The sequence below is a fragment of the Talpa occidentalis genome, unplaced genomic scaffold (assembly GCF_014898055.3).
Source record: "Talpa occidentalis isolate TD23 unplaced genomic scaffold, MPIMG_talOcc4v2.1 talOcc4.7, whole genome shotgun sequence".
In the NCBI taxonomy this organism is placed as follows: Eukaryota; Metazoa; Chordata; class Mammalia; order Eulipotyphla; family Talpidae; genus Talpa; species Talpa occidentalis.
This window is the reverse complement of record NW_023605083.1, coordinates 46424561-46439243: the sequence shown is the minus strand read 5'-3', so window position 1 is coordinate 46439243 and position 14683 is coordinate 46424561. Positions and strand designations below refer to the sequence as shown.

The following is a 14683-nucleotide window of genomic DNA, read 5'->3' as shown; positions in this document are numbered from 1 at the left end:
CAGATCCCAAATCAAGGGTGAGCAAGTTGGGAGTCAGACTGGAACCCGCATGTACCTGAGGCCACAGCTGCTGCTTTAATCTCGTTGTATTGTGCTAATTGAACCTATTTGTTAGTTCTTGTGAGAACAGAAGGATTGTTCCAAAAAATATAATACATGTCTTTCAGGACAAAGGCAACACTTTAGAATAGAAAACAGATCAGTGATTGCCAGGGGCTGGGGGTTGGAGAGATTTGAGGGAAGGGTAATGGAAATGTTCTCCATCTAAGTTTCATTTGTCAATACTCAGAACCACACAATTAAAAAAAAAATTACTCTATGTAAATAATGCTGCAATAAGCCTGCTGCAAAACAAAACAAACCCAACAAACAACAATCTCCAAAGGCGTGCTCAAACACCCTGGGCGTGGAAGCCCCTTTCTCTATCACTGTGGACAGCTTATTTCCTCTAAAAAGGAAGAATTTCGGGAAAGAGTCCTAGGTCGGTCCCACAAAGTCAAATAAAACCTGGCCTGTTTCCACCGCAGTTTCTGCTTGAGAAAACCGGGCCTGAGTTAAGTAAGACCTTTCCTTCAGCTACCAGTGAAAGGGGGCGGTCATCTGCGAAGCAAGGCAGCTTGTCCAGGGAGCCCCAATTCTTGAGCCAGCACCCGAGCCGCCTCGGAGCAAGTTCGCCAGTCCGCGTTCTCTGCGGGTCCACGCCGGGCGGAATTCTAGCAGAGGCAGGAAGGAAGCCTCTTTAATCTGCAGCCTGAATATCTCACTATCTCACCGTACAGCCCTCAAATCCTGGCAGTTTAGATCCTCTGGTGATTACAGCGACAGAAACAGAAAGACAATGCAAGAAGCAATTTAATCAAGGCTGTAGAAGGGATGGCCAGAATAAAGCCATCCGCTGCGGAGTCAGGGACTTCGGCTCTGCCTCCCAGAAAGCCGCGTTTCTTTGTAATGCTGAGTTGAGGAGTTACAGCTACTCTTTGAGGCAGTAGAACCCAGCAGGATAAGATATTAACAAGCTTGAAAGGTATCACCTGCCTTGCCCATCCAGGAGGTTTGCCCGATTATGGGCCTTCACATCTCTCTTGTGCTCTCCTGAGGAATTTAGTTAAAATTGCCAAGGTGGAAAATAATTGATTTAGATTAATCTGGCTTTTCCAAGCAGGAGAGCCTCATTACTCTGATTGGCTGCCCTCCTTGCTCGCAGAAGGGCGGGGGAGCTTCTGGTTCCTAGGTCTTGATGGATAAGTGAAAAAGGTCATTAGCATCCTTTCATAGAACTCCTAAAAAGCTTAAAACAAACTGGACAGCCAAGTCCGTGGAAGGAGTGGTGAGTCTACATTTCAGTCTTTTGCAGGACCAGGACAGCTAAAAAGAAATATGTAAATGTCATCTCCTGGGCATGCATTGATTCTACCAGGATTACAGGTCATGACCAGCCTGAGTTTTAGGCCCAGTTAAAACCAGCTGGGAAAAAAGCATCCATTAAAGATTTCAGGAAGGCTTTATTTGTTGCAAAGGAGAAAACAACTGCAACCACAAAAACTTCCTTTAATTGATTCTAAATCATTGTGTGCTGTTGTAAGCTTTATGAACTGTCTCCACAGAAAAGCAGGAGAGATGCCCTTTTCAGAGAAAGCAAATGACTGGAGATAAGGCCTTAAGTGGTGCTTCTCGAACTTGAGCCTGCAATCAAATCCTCTGCAGACTGGTTAAAATGCAGATTCTGACTTAGTAGAGAGAGATTCTGTATTTCTAACAAGCTCCCTGGCAATGCTACCGGTCTAGGAAACACACTGAGTAGTAAAAGACTTAAGAGAGATCCATATGAAAAACTTTGCAAAGTGAATGGTATTATCCATTCAAATTATTCAAATTATTTGTTGTAACATGAACATTACTGTCAGTGTTTATTCATATTTTTGTTAAAACCCAACACTGAATTTCTTTTACTTTTGTTTATCTGATCTTATATAGACAGCTACTAGGCTGTGCAGAGCACAGAAATATCCTAGCCATTGATTCCTCAATATCTATTTTTATTTCCCTGTCATGAGAATAAATGCGTAAAACCATCCCTAATTCTAAATGCATACACATATTTAAGCAGTCACCATTCCCTTCCCTCCCAAATCAGAATAGCTTCTCTCCAAATCTTTTAGATATTCTCTATGGAAATCTGAACAAGAAAGTGCTAGGAAAATAATGCGGTCATCATGTCTCAATGACTCAGATTTTATAAAGATATTGACATAAATGAATTGAAGAAAAAATGATTTGAAACTACCCATCTTTTGTTTATTTGCATAGAAAGGAATGGGCTATGCAAACAGATAACTCCGAAAGATTTTTTTAAAAAAATTGTATGAAATCTTTAATAGGTACTATTTCCAGGCATAATTACATATTTTAAAACCAAGGAGAAGAGGTGGGTGTTTCTGAAATCTTGAGCAACAACTGGACCCATTTTAGTGGTTTACACACACATAATTAGCAGTTTAATTTCCTCTGTGGCTAAGTTAGCCTTAAGATTTCATTTAATAACAAGCACAATTTTACTGCCAGAAGCAAGGTTCCAGTGCCACCTTCAGCTCAGCACTGCCCTCTGCCGGTTCCCAAGCAATTCACACTGCCCTGATCAACATAACAGCATCAGAAATGCAAATTTCAATTGGACTGCACAAAAATTAATTGTGAGAGGAAAGGAAAAATATAACTCATTTAAACTCTCTTTAATGAGACTTTTATTCTTAGCTGAACAACAACAAAAAGCATGAAAAATTATATTATTAACCGCTTTTCCTCTAGTCTCTCAGATAATACTCATTATCATGTTAGCCTTGAAGTAGGTTCCCTTTTCACACTACTTAGCACAATTATGTTGAATACCTCCACGCAAAAGATGGCCAAAAGCAACTGTTGCTCAAAAAAAGCAGTTTTACCCTTTAAGTAACCAAAGTAGGAATGATGCATTTTATGCCTGCTAAGCCCAATTTTGGTTTTATGTCCCAATATCTTTATGCAATTATTTTTAATGGGGGAATGCATTTTCTTTGATGCCTGAAGACCAGTCACTTTGTGTTAAAAGCTGAGTATGGTTGACCATCATGCTTTGAGATGTGTCTTGAAGATTCCTGCTAACGAGCTGACAAAGGTTACTCTGAAGCAGCATTCTTCAGAGTCTGTCCTCCCAGCCTGCCTTTACTTTTCATCAGAATGGGGAGATTTGACAATTATATCAGTCTTTCCATTCAAAATTCCAAAAAGAATGATATGCCACATACAGAAATGCTTTCAATGTGATACAAAATGTATCTGTCTGAACTAGAATTAGAAGAATTTGCTAGGATTTGGGGGAAACAAATGAATATTCCTACTGGAAATGCAGATAGGTTGGAAGTACAAAAAGCATTGGTGCACCAATGTATTGAAATTGCCTGAGGCTGTATCCTCTGTGTGCCTGCCAACTACTTCCTGCTGGATTTGTTAGGCTGAAATGCTGTGGATGAAGAATCCTTGCCACCAGAGCTTATTACCAGAACTTGTAAAATTTCTATTTAAGTTAAAAGTGTGGTTTGCATGACAGTTCTGTTCCTTTGTTAGCTGTATGGTTTGATCCCAAGTAAATTGCATTGTAAGTCTTAGTTTGTGTACCTATATGTAACTGAGGTGATGACTCATATATCATGGTTGTTATGAGGTTTAAATTAGATATGCTGTGAAAACAGTCAGGCACCCTAAGTCCTCATGGATTCTGAACACAAGATAATGAGACCATTGGGAGAAGAATGGTGAAATAAAGTTGAAAACGGAAGAGACAAATACCTCTGATAGTAATTAAGAACTGGGTTTTCTGAGTTCAAGCCTGGTCCCACCAATTTCACTGACTTTGGCAAAGTTACCTTAAATTCTTTAAAATTCAGTACCTTCATCTGGATGAAAGGTATTTCCACTGCAAATAGTCACTGTGAACTAAACAGGGAACATCATATCCATGGCACCTGATTCACAGTAAATGTTTCCACAGGTAGTAGATGTTCATATGGAACTAGACTGGTAAGGAGAGCTTCCTTCAAATTCTGGAATCAACATTTTGGTGGTTTTAAGTCTTTGCATATTGCATAGCTAAATATTGTAATCACAATTGCCCTCTTTAGATCATAATAAGATGAACTCTATTTTGCATAACAAATTAGTAAGGCAAAGATGAAAGAATAACTTAGAAAAGAACTCTGACATGATGACCTAGAAAGTTGGCCAGTGTCTGTCTGCAGAGTTGTATTAGGCTCCATGCCATTAGCTAAGGAAGAGTCTTTACAGCTGGTTTACAGAATTCATTGGATGCACAACGATGACCTTGACTATTATTACCTCATATTTTCCTCCTCTTTTAAAGGGCAATGACCCAACTAATTTATAGCCCTGATTCTAGGACAACTGAGAAGGAAGTACATCACTGTAGCTTCTGTCTGGCATCTGGTACCAGTGCTACTTAAAGAACAATTAAAAAGCCTCCTGGGTGGAGATGAGGCTGCCTGCTTTCCTGCAATGTCTTCTTTATTTTTGTATATTCTCACAAGAAAAATAGGAGAAAGAGATCGATAGAAAGGCTGGGGATGGTTTAGAAGGCCAATAAACGATGCTTTTCTTCCATGCCTGAATTTGGAACCAATTAAGAGACAGATATGAGACAGACTGCTGGAGATGAAAATATTAGCTGCACAAGTGGTAAAAGCTGGGCTGGAGCATGTGGCATTAGATCAGTGGGCTTTCTGCTACTTTAGCTCTGAATGAGACAAACATACTAACCAGCCAGGGGCAGAGCTGGACCCCCGTCAGCTCTGACTACTTGGCAGAAGGCAGCTGGGCATGTAAGATTTGCACACAGGCAGATTTAGTGAGAGGGAAGGGGATAGAATGGAGTGAGGCTTTCCCTGTAGCTCCATCACTCACCATTCAGATCAGCACCCCTCTTCCTGTTGGGAGTACAGTCTGAGGGCTGGAGGAGGAGATACAAGTGTACCCCTAGGCTAGGGGTTAACATTTTTTATGGCTTGCTCCTCTTCAGTGGACCAGAGAAGCTGCTAGTCCTCTTTTCAGGATTAGTGTTTACATTCATAAAATAAGATCCATAGACTTGCAAAACCAATTAATTATAGTAAAATATAGTTATCAAAATATTTTTAAAAACTTGAAATACAGTAATATGTGTGTTCCTTTTATGAAACACACTAATCATAAGATCTAGCAGCAGGTCTAATAATTACCATAATTTCAAAGTAGCAGAGAGTATTAATGATATTTTGAGATATCTGCAACCATGGGAATGTGATGTGAAAATATCTCTGATTCTTATCAGTAATGTGTACTACTAAGTCCCACTCTGGTTTGTTGCTTACCTTTACAATGGTGTGAAATGCTAAATTTGATTAGTGGTTAGTAAAAATAAAAGTGATTTTTTTTTTCCCCTGTCCAAGTTCATGAACACCCAGTTAAGGACACTTAAAAAATCCCTTGAGATCAATGGTTCTCAAACTTGAGTGTGTGTCAGAATTACCTGGCGGGCTTATCAAAACACACATTTTTGTGTTTGTTAAAACAGTTTCTCTATAAGTTAATCTGGGTTGGAATCCAAACACTTGAACTTCTAAGTCCCAGATGGTCGGGACGCTGCTGGTCCAGAAACCCCACTTTGAAAACCCCATCCTACATAAAGGTCCTTCACATAAAATTACTTAGAGTGGGAAAAGTATTCTTCCCTGAACTGTCATAATCATACATCTAGGAGAGCCAACCTGGTTTTTGGAGATAGTAACTAGAATCTAAATGAATATTAGGACCATTACTCCCACACTTTCTCTCCTCCCACGAATCTCATCCATTCCCCCAAAGCTTTCCTAATTTTTCTCATTTTCAAGTACTATCAAACTACTCAAATCGAGTTATCTCAGGTATTTTAAACCTATTTGAAACTTTAATATGGAGCCTGATGAAAATGTTGGGAGGACAGGTTTATGATTCTACTGTGAGAATCCAGCCTACTTCCACACTTGTGTAAGGAATAACCTCTCACATGGCCTCATCTGACTCTCCCCAGGCTGTTTCTTTACCCCACATTGTAGCCCCTGTTCATTTCTATTTCAAATATGTTTAAGAAGAAAAACATTCCCTCTACTTATCATTACACTGAAATTATATTAGTAACTTCTTTCAAATGAAGAAGCAGTGGCTACAAGGAAAGATAATAACTAGATGAGCCACAGTAGAATCCTTGTTTATTTTCCTTTCAGTTTGTCCTGTATAACCCTCTTTGGAATATAATCTCAGAAGCAGCCTTGACTTGTTAATAAGACTGTCATGTAAAATGAAATCAGAATCAAAACTCTAGCTGAAGCCAGGTAGATTACAACTACTGCTTACTTCTTATCACCTTGGCTTGTCACTCCAGCACACTACGAAATGACACTGGTCTGGACAATCTGATCTTCCCAAAGTATTGTGGTGGCAACTCAGGATCTGGTTTTCTTACAGAAGATAGCAAGCTGAAACTTGGATGATTTCTTCAAGTATCTTTCCAGGTTTTGAAGTGAGATGCAGAACTTGAAGTCACCAGGATAATTCTTGGTTCTCTTTATTAAAATTTGGCAACTCATTTGTACTTGCTGGCCTTCAGAGAGCCTACTCTGTACTCAACATTTTTTTATAATGAGGTAGAGAACTCAGCTACTCTGTCTTGAATGCACAAATATTAAAGAATTACAAGTCATATCACTTCTGCTTTTCAAATATCTTTCAAAGTGTTCTCCTCACCTCTCTGTTTAATGCCTTAGTTTACCATTTCCCTCCTTTATGTTTTATAGCTGATAATTGATCTCCCACCTGTAAAACATACCCCAGTTGAGCCCATTCTCTCAACACATCATATGCAAACAAAAACAAAATAAAATTACCCAACTAAAAAATGAAAATGAAAAATCAACAGGAATAACAAAGATCCATATCAAGTCATATCAAGATCATGTTGAAGAATCCCATGGCCCTCTCTCACCCTTCAATGGCTGCAGCAAAAGGTAAAAACTTTCTGGCATGGGTGATAATGCCCTTTAATATCTAATTCTCATCTACCATACACTTGAGCCAGTACAATATGCTTGAGTAAGGCCAACTTTTGTCCTATTTATGTTTTATTCCTAGTAGTCATTTATATATTGTCCTGTTCACAAAGATGAACAGATATAAATTTCTTTAAAAATGGGTGGGGGCTGTTCTGTTTATCTCTGTATTCCATGCCTCCTCCATGTCCTGGGGAATAGCAGACACCACAATAATTGTTCAGAGAATGAATATCCCAAACTAGAAAATTACATTTTAGTTCTGATACCATTCATTCAGTTTTTTAAAGCATTGTCCAGTAGAATGGTCTCTGTTATAGATTCTACCTCCTTACTCCCTACAATTATTTGATTCACTTTACCTGGGCAGGACTGGGAAATGGTGGCAAAGAAGGGAGAGGATTAATGCCTGGAATGAGGAATAAAATAAATTCCATCATCTCCACAATTGCACGGTAGGGCCATACAAGAATTCAGATTCACTATTTTCATGTATATATGCGACATTTAATAAATAAAAGAAAAACCTAGTTGAGTTATAATAGTGGTAGTAGATGGCATCATTCTTTCTGTCCACAATTTAGGAGTAGATTGAGATTTGCAGTAGCTTTAAGGACCCAAGCTAATCCAGCCTTGCTACCATCAGAAAAAAACTCACTCTATTATAGATGATGTTCCCAGCTAGGCTGTTAGCGTCAGCTTGGGATATAGAGCTGTTACTATACAAGTTGACTTGCATTTTAGCCATGGACAAGCCAGGCTTCCACAAATGCAGACTGAAACTGGTAAACCAGTTGCAGGTCAAAGTTGGCAATAAAGCAGCTTAGTCCCTTTACTTAATGAGTATCTGACCTTATTTTATATTGCTTAATTAATCCTTGCAGATTTCTACTTTGGATGTAATAGTGGCAAAGGCTGCTGTGAAGTTGATAAAAATTGAATCCTTCTTAGGACTGAAAGAAGAGAGCTTTGGAGGTTGCCATGGGCCTATAGCTAGACTAACTCTTCATTGGACCCCGTCTACTGTCAGCTTACAGAGGCACAGTGAGAGAGCCCTCACTGCTCCTTTCCATTCCTGTGAAAATAGACAACACAGCAGCAAGTGTATTGGGAGGGAGAAATTTCAATGGGGCCATGAACCTAAAGGGATGGCTTAGAGCTTCTTTGCTTGGAATTTAGTCACTCTTGTTCTGTTCTCTGTAGAGATAGCACATAACTGCTTTATGGTCTCTGTGTGATTCCACAGGGTGTACCCGAAGACCTTTGTTCAACAACACTCAGTTTTTCCTGACTGCCTAATTAACCCTCTTTTGCAGTGTTCCCTCATGGATCCTAGCCCAGCCCTTTAGTCACTGCAGTTCCTGTTTCCCTGGACCCTCTCCAAATAGCTCAGCCATACGATGCCTCACAGAGCAAGGGCTTCCCCCCAAGGGTTACAGGTAGCCTGACATCTCAGTGAGAGAGAGAAAAGAACAGGAAAAAGCAAACAAAGACACACAGGCTGCCATTTGAGGCAACAGCTTCCTGGTGAGGACATGACCCCTCATAACACTCCCTTGACATGGCTTGGCTATTAGACTGACTGGGAATTTGTCCAGCGCTCTCTCCAGGTGAAAAAGCAAGTTCTGATTCAGACTGAGGAGGTGCCATTAAGCCATTTTCTGAGTACCTTTCAGGCCAGCTATGAACTATAAATAAACCAAGTGCCAGGAGTAGCCACAATACTTGCTGTAAGGTTATTGGCATCCCTGTCTCTATCTGAATTCCCCTTTTGCCAACTCTCCCTTTTAGAAACCCCACAAGGTTGGCAGGTCCACCACTCCTGCTGCCAATGTCAGTGCATTAGCACTTAGCTTAAGTGAACACACATGCCAGGCAGGCTCACATCTTCCTCCCTGCTTTGTTCCTAATGGAAACACCTCAGATAAAGAATGATATCACTAATATATTGCATATACTAATTGTATTGGTCCTATTTTAAACAATTGGCCCTTGAAAACTGTATCAGCTAAGATGATGTAGAGTGACCAGCATAGCCATATAATCATGATGCAACGATGATCAAATAATAACAGGAGTGGTAACAATTTCATGTTTATTGAGTGCCTGCTAGGGTTGACCAGGCATCTTGTATTATGCACTGTATATGTCTGTGTATAGTTTTTATATATAGCAGTTGGGTCACCGAAGAGTTAAATTACTCATCCAAAGTTACATTCATTGAGGAAGTCAGTATGGGGTGTGAACCCAGGTAATGGGCTCTAAAACCTCCAATGGTGACACTCTTCAATGCCGCAAAGCTATATGACACAGCCCAAGTTCAGGTTATCAGAGAGTTCTCAGGGGTTGAGCTAACACTAGTCTCTCTCCTGTGTGACAGGAGGGGGCCTGATCTCAAAATACCCTGAGTCCACAGTTGAGACTCCAAGCTCCACAAAAGTCTCATTAACAAGATCAATTGCCTGACTAGTGGGCTAAGTCATTTTAACCCTATTAGGAATCCAGGATGATCAAAAATTCCCCAAATTCATAGTTTCCATACACTTTCTCCTTATAATAGATTCTAAAAGGATTAAAGATCATTGACTTATTTAAGCCTGCTTGAGAAGAAACTGAATCCTGAGTTTGCAGATTCTGGCAACAGACTTCCCAGGAGCACTGCTACAAGGAAGAACTTTCCCTCCTCAATGCACTAGTCGCCCTTTATAAAATCACACTAGATCACTGACACACCCTGGCAGCAGATAGCACCTTTTAAATGTGAGGTTACATGATCTTACACATTACCCTTACCCCCACCCGCACACCCCCCCCCCACCGCCCCGGCCAAGTCATTTGCTTCTTGCTCCAAGTCACTAATAGCAATCACTTTCAAGAAAGAACTTTTTTTTTTTTTATTAGATAATAAATTTTATTGTTATATTCCCCATACAATTGCAGCCCCCCCATTCTGACCCCAATCCCTCCCCTCCCGCCCCCGCCCCCCTAAAAGTGTCTCTGGTTCATAGTTTTTTGTTGATTTTGATTTTCACTTTTCAAGAAAGAACTTTTAATTTTCCCCTCAATTCTTATGACCACCTGTATATTTTAGCCCTTGACAACAATTTTCTTAACATCCTTTTTGAAACCTTTATGCATTTTTCTTATCTACACACCCGTCCATGAGCAGTGGACTCATCCCACTATTGAATGAGAAAGAGAGTTAGGACACATCCACACCACAACATGTAATATTGAGAACCTGCAAAGAAAGTACAAGATAGCTTAGTCTGTGGTGCCTTGATAGCCATGGATGAAAAGAGTTAGAGAATCAGAGACTATCATTCATAATTTAGCAGAATTATTTTATTATGATCACTTCTGGTCTCCTAGATTTATCTCACATCTTCCGTGACATTTTAAACAAAAAGGTACTTTCCCCCAATTCTCCTTCTGTTTTTGTTTCTGTTTTTTTAAATCAGGTTATGTTACATCTTGTCACATCAAGTTACGTTTGATGTGACATGATATGGGTACCACGTAACTTAACCCAATCAATAGAGGAATGAGAACAGTCCTTTTGGATCTTTGATACAAAGCTGGGATCCAAGTTTTGGGGAACTGTTGTTTGACATTCTCACAGATCTTTGGTTACCGGGTAGGACAGGAGCAGGCACATCCTCATAAAATATGACAATGCCCTATTTGTTGATTTCATTTTCCCTGCTACTGATTACCTAGCCAGAGAAGCTGTGGATGAAATATTTTTCAATTAAATACTCTCTTACAAGCTATATTTTCTACATCTAGGACTGGCTACATGATTTCCGCTGCCCAGTATAAAATGAAAATGTGCTGTCCCTTATTCAAAATTATTAGGAATTTCTATTTCAAGATGGCAACATCCCAGCATTTCAAGTATGGTGCTGGCCTAAGCACTGGGTCCCAGTGACCCAGGCAACATGCTCACACACACAGCAGGCTCCTGGCATGGGGATCATAAGCAGCTCCCTTCCTGTCTTTAGAAAGTGTATCCTGCGTGATGGTGCACATTTCTGATGATGGCCTATCGTGCCAGACACAAGAGGGAGAAGAGGAATGTCATTATAACTGCATTCAGGGATATTTCAATCGGTGCTGATTGCTACTTCTCCTTAAAGCACAGCAATTTGCTGCGCAGATTCTGTAGTGGTGGGAACGGCACCAACTGCTATTTCCTACCTCTGTCCACCTCCCTCTCCTCCCTGCCACCGTTCCTTTATCCCCTTCTGTTTTGGTTTGGTTCATAGTGCTTTGGGCAAAGATTACTTCCTATATATTTTACATTGTTCTGAACCAAATCTACTTTGCTTTATGGGTCCTCTGCAAAACAGCAGCAGCATAATACATTTTAATTGGTACAATTGATGGACTCTGACAACCACCCACTTCCTCTGAGCTTTAAGTTGTGTATTTGTGTGTGTGTGTTTACATTTACAACTATATCCAAGCACATGTTCAAACTGCAAATGAAATTGAACAAATTTGTTATAAACTCATGATTTTGAAGTTTGTTGAAATCTCTAAAAGTACCATGTGCATGAAACAGGAAATGAGAAAATGGGAACACAAGAAACCTTATAAACCAAATATTTCCCTCTGCAAATAGGTTAGCCCAAATAATAGACCCAAATCTCTGTTTTTAAAGAAGTTAAATAAAATTATTTCAAATTCTAAAAGATCCAGTCTATGAATGAGATCCTGGGTCCTCTTGAAATTACCAACATTTTAACACCAGCTGGCATCAGAAGCCCTGCTCTGCTGAGGTGCCTTTGACACATCAACTCTGCCTTTGGAGATCTAAAAAAGAAATTACCCAATTAAGATGTAATGGCCCTCCAGACTTCCCAGGCATATTTACAATCACAGTGCACCATAAACTTTTATCCAGTTGTATCATATCAGCAGGGCTAGATTAGTCCGCGCTGTCCTGGTGCAAAATACCCAATGTGCACATGCAGATGATGGGAGCAGGAAGTATGACCTCTCAGGGAGATTTTGGAAAATGGCTCCTGGACATGGGGTTGGGTGAAAATGTGCTGGGATATAATGGCAATATAGAGTTTACCCAAGATGGTTATAATATGTCCCCCAAGAGATTACGCAAATCAAAAGCCATATATATATATATTTTAACAATAAAGGCATCTTTTAGGATGCAGAGGTATTTTTACACATTTCCTTGAAAAATTAACACATACTAATTTTTGGAGTTTTATAAGGTGACTTTTTACTTTATAATTTTACTACGCGTCCCTAGAAAATATCTTTTTTCCCAAATCCTGAATATTATTTATGTTTAGGAAAGCTGAAGGACTTGTTTACCAGTCTAAGCAGTGTCTCTAGTTTCTCCAAAGGTTAGGGATGATGCATAAATGCATCAAATTTTCTCATTCTTCATCTGTGTCTTCCTCTTTCACCTTAACAAAATTAGGGAAATGGTAGGTAGACACAACTCCAGGCAGGCCTGCAGAAAGGTGACATTCAGTTTCATGTTTGAAGAGGACAGCAGCACAACTTGGTATTAATGCAGTACATTTAATAATCCAAAGCTGCATATCACCTTCCACTCACTGTCAGAGAGTGTAGAGGAGGTGTCACTCACAAAAGATAGACAGAAAAAATAGCTTCTGAAAGAAGAAGGTAGAAAAGAGGTTTGATCAGGTAGTCATGTCCCACAGAAACACAGTGAATTTGAGTGTGAGTGGGTATATGAATATGTGAGAGGGGGTGTGTGTGTGTGAAGGCATGGATGTGTTAATGGGGATGTGTGAGAATGCACACTGGGGAAGAGGAAAGTGAAAGAACAATGTGGGAGAGAAAAGAAGGACACACAGACAGAAGAAATTGGCTGTCCAAAGACACTCTGGAGGAGTTTCACTTTTCTGTAAGTGTGTCTATGTTTTACTAATCTGCAATTTTAAAATGTGGATTCTCTGTGTTCTGTCTTTAAATGAAAGAATATTGTTCAGCCATGAAAAAGGAGGATATCTTGTTATTTGTGACAACGTGGATGGAGTCTGAAGTTGCTAAGCTTATTGAGATAAGACAAAGACAAATATGTATGGTATCACTTATAGGGAAAATTTTTAAAAGCAAAGTTTGCAAAAATAGAGAATAGAATGGTGGCTATCTGGGGATGGGATGGGTGGACAGACAGATGTTTGTCAAGGGTACAAACTCACAAAAAGTACAGAATTCCTAGAAATTTAATACACAATACTGTGAATACAGACAACATAGTATTATGATCATCAAACTTGCTAAAGGAGCAGAATTTAATTATATCAGCCACTAAAAAAGAGAGAAGTATGTAATGTAATAAAGGTGCTAATTACAACTACAGTATCAATCATATTATAATGAATGAATGCATCAAATTTAAAATTATAAAATTAAGATCCTCTAAACTTCCATTATTTAATACAATAGCCACAGTTATTACTGAGCATTCAGAAGGTGGTTATTTCAAATAAAGACATGCTCTTCAGAATAACATATACACCAAATGTCAAAGACTTAGTATGATAAAGAAAATGTAAATAATTTGTTAATATTTACATTAACTCATGTTAAAAAATTATGACAGTTTGAAATAGCGAGTTAAATAAAATATATTCTTAAAATTGATTTCACCTGTTTTTTAGGTAACCAAAACTGTGACTGTGAGAAAAATTTAAGTTACAAATGTGACGTCCATTATTTTGTATTGGCCAGTGCCTCTAAATCTTTCAGTGCCTGGTATGTATATAGGGGTGAGTTTTAGAGAGAGGTCTGTGACTTTTCCTCTACATCTGTATAATTCTTTGATGTCAGCATCTTAATCATCATGAAACTTCTCACTCAGTTACCCCCGGTCCAGGAAGATATGACACATTCAAGAATGGATGATCTAAGTGTGTCAGTTTCTCCATGTCTTATAATCTTGCAAAGGAAATATATTTACAAGGCAGTTATCCCTGGCAATTCTCTTACCTTTCCTAAAATATGGGTGAGAAATTGATTGTATGATAGAGCATAAAATGAGAGTTGTTCTTTTATGCCACCTTCCATGCAAGTGGCATTAGGTGCCAGGCTATTTATATAGGAACTCCAGAGTCCAATGGAGGAAGAAAAAAAGAAAGAGGAAAAAAAAAAAACAAAACTCTTTACCAAAAACCCTCTGATTTCTCCAGGAGCACACAGAGCAAAAAAAGACATTTGGTGTCAGCAGTAATTCATTATCTAAATACTTTGTAATTACTCTAAAGCTATCATTAAAGTAAAAAGTGAAAGTTATTAATAGAATCTTCTTGTGTTTGTGTAGCTCTTTATAATTTAAAAAACATATCCTCAGCTATCATTTGATCTCTTTTGATGACTCCCATGACTTGGATGGTTTTATTGCCACTTGCAAGTGAGGAGATGGAGGCTACATGAACTTCTGAAGAACAAACAGAGGTAGTGGTAAGCCCTAGTAGAATTCCATGAAGCTGATTCTAACACTACTTCTTAGTTCCTCCTTGTAAAGGCCGGACTGGGCACAGTGCAGGTTTTCTGATCCCATGCAGACCGGG

The 14683-nt window shown here is 39.2% G+C and overlaps 1 long non-coding RNA gene across 3 annotated transcripts in view; it reads left to right on the top strand.

Moving 5' to 3' along the window:
• The window catches only part of LOC119232459 (uncharacterized), a 115727-nt gene extending 101928 nt beyond the window's left edge, over positions 1 to 13799 (top strand). For 2 of the 3 annotated variants that reach the window (XR_008549440.1, XR_008549437.1), the window contains one exon: positions 6446 to 6504. This is a non-coding gene — a long non-coding RNA (uncharacterized LOC119232459). Of the gene's footprint in view, positions 1 to 6445; positions 6505 to 13774 lie in introns of those variants that run through there. The other variant, XR_008549438.1, reaches the window with a different exon arrangement.
• Positions 13800 to 14683: the final 884 nt, after the last annotated feature.